This window comes from Camelus bactrianus, chromosome 14 (genome assembly GCF_048773025.1).
Source record: "Camelus bactrianus isolate YW-2024 breed Bactrian camel chromosome 14, ASM4877302v1, whole genome shotgun sequence".
NCBI classification, from domain to species: domain Eukaryota; kingdom Metazoa; phylum Chordata; class Mammalia; order Artiodactyla; family Camelidae; genus Camelus; species Camelus bactrianus.
The window spans coordinates 41,408,984-41,414,231 of NC_133552.1; the positions used below are offsets into that span (position 1 = coordinate 41,408,984).

A 5,248-nucleotide genomic window follows, 5' to 3' on the forward strand; every position below is an offset into this window, starting at 1 on the left:
TTAATTCAGGGTTTTCTTCATTAAAAAATAAATTACTGAATATAACAAAAAACAAAAAAGGAAAAAAAGGCTCTTTATTGCAGTCCGTAAGCCTGAAAATATAAATGTATTTTAAATGTATTCTTAGCTAGAATTTTTAGTTGCAGCATTTACACACACACACACACATACACACACACACACACATTCACACACAAACGTGTATATATATAACTGACCAATCAGAGTGCAGTAACTCAGTAGTTAAGAGAATGGCACATGCTGGCACAAGGTCATTCTATTCTTATAACAATTCAAACATAAAATGATAAAACTTTATCTTAAATGCATACTAAAATATCCAAATAGTTAATATCATTTTTTTTTCACATTTTGGGGGTCATTTTAAATGTATGTAACTTGATATGACTTTTTTCTCCCCACTGGTGAACCATTTGAAATTGAAATCCTTGAAAGATTAAATTCAGGCAAAGTTGAATTTTTCTAAAGAACCAAGTAATGAAAACCTAAAACCAAAATGTTTAGTGAAATCACCTGTACCTATTTAGAAGGCATTATTTCAAACTAATTTCTTCAGACAAAGACTCAAAAAGGGACAGCTTACAACCTGTGAGAGTTCCCTTTCTTATTATATTTTGCAACACGTGTGTTCTATGTTGCTAATACAATGCAATTTAAACGATTATTTTACTTGATCAACAAAGGCAATTGTATGAAACAATTTAGTAAAATAACTTAGAAAGATAAAATAATACTAATTGACAAAGTACAAATTGTTCCTAAAATAACTACTTGGTTGCACATTAAGCTAATTTACAAATGCTACTTACATTCCAAAAACAAAACATAAATGAGAAACAATACAGCATATTATGTTTCTTATGCTAGTGAATCACACATGGTAAATCACCAAAGAGTAGAGTGATTTATGCTCAAATCCAGCCAAGACTTTAATCAATATTGGGTGTCACATCTCAGGAGGCTGGGGGTGGTAGTGAGGCGAAGAGAGAGTGGCAAATATTGGTCTCAATAATTTATATGCAACTTCCGTGAAATGTAGTAGATTAAACAAAAAGCAGATTTAGACTAATAAAACAAAGTTTAAAAATTCTGTATTAAATGCAAACACAACAGATTTCTGTCCAGAAACTGACCAAAAACAAGCCTGCCTCGTAGTTTATTTTACCTAATATTTGAAACCGCACAAAATAAAATATTGTATGTGCAAATCAAACCAAGTGTCTCAGAGCATTAACTAATCATCTGTGGAGTTCAGAACGTAAGCTATCTTCATCTTCATAACTATGTGCACTTTTTACAATAATGAGTACGATATTACTGGGGACTAATGCCAAGGAAAAAAGCAAGTTTGAAAGATACTGTCCAAATAACTGAAGAATTTGTATTTTGCCATTTAATTTGATTAAACAAGGTAAATCTGAGGTTAGAATATTCTTAGATTTTACTTCTGTATTAATTATTAAACTGCAACTTACTAACATTTAAAAACTATGCAGAAGTAAATGATGAAACCAAACAAACTTTCACATTTTAGGCCTTACTCTTCTCATTATGCCATATGCTTTTTGAAATGTTATAAAATGAGACATTAGGCTTTATAGGAGCCATTAATTGACGGTAATACGAAAACTTCAAAAGCACAGTCTCTCTTCATTTGAAGTAATTTTTGAATTTCTCTGTGCCAAGTATCATAATTATCTGTTAGAAGTGAGTCCGTATTGTATTGAAACTTTCTATATCGATGCCTAAGTGCATAAGTCCGTGCCACTGAATAGCATGCAATGGAGGAAGTGTTAAATAAATATAGACTGGTTCAGTTTGCCATGTTTATTAAAACTTCTGACAAAAAACTGAGCCAAGAATTGGAAAATATTTTTTACTTCTTATACTAAAACTGCATTCATATATTACCACTGAACAAAAATAGATGTGTAAAGTCTTCCAATTTGCTGTCCATAGATGGTACTTTTAAGACAAAAGAATACTGTTGGTGAATATATGTATATGTATATAAAATGTCTGCTAAAACAGAATCTATTCAAGTTAAAAACTCACAGATCTAGGGCTACATAGGACCCAATTCACAGTCTAGTTTGGAAGATCCTGAGACTAAATCACCTTCTGGCAGCACTCAAAAAAAATAATAATAATTTTTGATGACAAAATAGAACAGAGTCACTTTTTATTACCTGAATTCATGGCAAATTGAATTCTAACCCAAATCTACAAACAAGCAACTGACTCAGACAAACAGAGACTTGACCATGTACATAATTACTTTTCTTTTTTTGTTGTTGTTTAATGGTTACCAGTTAATTAAGTGACCTCTGTTGCAACAGCCAAGTTTATGCAACTAATGTTTAGTTTAAAAATAATAATTGGAGGAAGCTGATCAAGGTCAGACTTTGTCCTTTGACAACTTTTAAATATATTTCCCTACATTTTCTTTCATGTTTTGAGACCCTTATTTAGCTTTACTATCAAGGAGGTGACAGTCTCTGTTTCATCTCCTTGTGGTAATGACAGATGGCTTCAACATTTATTCTAGTTTTCATAGATAGCGCACTGATGCAATAGCCCCAAGCAAATTAAATCCACTCCAAGGTTTGTTACTAACTTACTGAATCACTTTGAGCAAGTTTATGAACCTTTCTTTTTTGAACATCGTTTTGATTCCTCGGATTCCCTGGTATCTGAATGCAATTAAGAGATATAATCAGATACATGTTTTGTGAAAAGCTGACAGTGTTAAGATTTGATGTTTCTTACACACTATGTACATATTATATTATATAGTTTGCCTTTTTGCACAGTTTCTCTTATCTTCTGTATAAATTATTCCTTTAGATAGTCTCTTAAGTAGCCAGAGGAGAAAGAAACCAGACTGAAAGAAATCAATATATACAGATGAATGAAAAAGGATCTTAATAGTAAAGGCATAAACTGGACTTGAAGGAAAAGAGTAATTTTAATTTTGTAAATTCAAGATGGAAAGTATTTTAGGTATTGCTTTCAGTGTTGAGAAATAAGACAATAACACGTGCAATTATCAGTAAAAATAATGCATCACAATACAAACAGTATATGTTGGTGAAAGGGAGTTCGATGATAAGTTTTCTACTTTCTTAGTGGGAGAATTAGGGAAACCTAGGCAGACATCTGCAACTACACATCTTCAGTATTTGCATATATTTAGGTTTGAGAAAGTCTTGCAGTTGATAAAAAATCAAATGCAATAGTAAATCAACAAACTTACCACGTTTAACTTTAACCCGAAACAGTTTTAGAATAACACATTCAATTGTAAAGTATTACAACCAGGTGACTGAAATATAGAGTACTGATGAGATATTTTTGAAGGGATAAACAGTTTTACTGGATTTAACTTATCTTGGCTCTGAAAGTTTAAACTCCAGAGCCTTTGTTAAGCTCAGGGGAAAAAACACTTAAAATTCCTTTGCTAATAAATTTAAGAATATTCTCCAACCATATGGTGAGGACTTCAATTCCAAAATCTAAGCAGAAATTTCAGGGGAAAAAAAAAACACAAAACATCAAGGGAATAATTGTAAGAGGTGTAACGCTACCTGTTTTACATGGATTAAAACGTTGCAGTCTTTGAAGGAAGTTTTCTCTAGCAATTTTTTGTGTACTATGTGAAATGGCCATTAATTATCCAGTACAGTGTGTGCTCTAAGAAACACAAAGATTCAAGAGCAGAGTGGTTTGATTACTAAAAAGAAAAACAGCGCTTCACCAATTCACTGGATAGGTAGACAATTTTATCACAATCATATCTGAACTGGCTTCAAATTTCAACTAGCATTCTATACCAACTCCGTAACAATATTCTGCCCTAATTCGAGTACTTTTAACAATAGATTTTTGGCAAATACTTTATCTTCTGTATATCCAAGGATTCCAATTATCTCCATAAATGACGTTTAGTGATCAAGAGTCCCCCTCAGTCATTACTGCCACCTGTCCAGACTCTTGGGCACGCGCGCGCGTACACACGCGTGCGCTCTCAGCATTCATCCAAAAAAATAGTAGAAAGGAAGATTCAAAACCTAGATACACATACGTGCCTTGCAAAGAGTGTTAAATAAACATGGAAAAGAGTTTCCGGCTAGGTCAGGATAGGACATTTGCTGGGATGGAGTCGATCGTTTTCGTCTTACAGCCTTCCAGGGGCTCTAGCCAGGAATCTACCTCCAAGGAAGAAAGAGCTAGGGGCTCACCCCTGGTTTCCTTCTGGTCTAGTCACTTTTTTTCCTTCCCGCCTCAATTTCCCTAGCTCTACTAGGGGCACACACACAAAAGGAGTAAAACTCCGTTCTTTCTCCCCATCTTTAAACTTGTTTGGAGAGTACCGAAGACTCCGCACAAATTTTGCGCACAGTTCCCACGCGCTCACTTCTAGTCTCCAAGTTTCCCTACTCCGTTTTTTCCCGGCATCTCTGAACTTTCCGTCTGCAGCCAACGGTGGTGACTAGGCGGAACAGTGAGAGTGGGTAGAATGATAACTTCTACCCCGAAACTGACAAGTTACCCCACTCCCGCCCCCTCTCGGTAGATCCTCCCCCAGTGAGCATTCATTAGCATAAAACTGGTTGGGCCAGACTCCCAGGCCCGCGGCCTCCAGGGTTCGCGCGCTTGGCCGGGCTTGGGAAGCCACGGCACGGGGCATTCAGGTCCACAGAGCATCCCGGTGCAAAACCTGCACCTGCTCATTGCGTGAGCTACTAACCCTAAAAAGAAAAAGAAAAGGAAAAAGAAAAGAAAAGAAAGGACAGTTTGGAGAGAGAGCGAGAGAGCAAGCTGTGGTCTTTCTTCCCCATTTCTCCAGTTCATTTTCCAAGTCTCAGGCACCCAGTCATCTCCCCCTACAGAAGGAACCCTGCCGGTCCGCTCGCATCTGCCCGGGGGCAAATGTACCCCTTTATCTTCTTTGCACACGCACAGGCTCGCACGCGGACACACGCACACACGCGTGCACACACACAGAACCCCTCCCCTCCGCGGGCTTGCCCCCAGGGCTTCGGGGCTTAACTAAATGTGAGTCCCTCGGGATGGCCCCGGCCTCTCGGCCTCTGGGGCCGTCCCCCTCCCGACCTCCAAGTGACCCACTCCCTAGACTACCTCACGGGCCCCTCACCCGAAGCGCGTCTTCCCGCTCCCTGAACCCTGCCGGGCAGGGTCACGACCTCCCTCCGCCCACGAGACT

The 5,248-nt window shown here is 37.5% G+C and overlaps 1 protein-coding gene across 1 annotated transcript in view; it reads right to left on the reverse strand.

Annotated features, from left to right (window-relative positions):
• The window catches only part of DACH1 (dachshund family transcription factor 1), a 397,126-nt gene that overhangs the window by 390,062 nt on the left and 1,816 nt on the right, over positions 1-5,248 (reverse strand). The gene's annotated exons all lie outside the window — the stretch shown is intronic.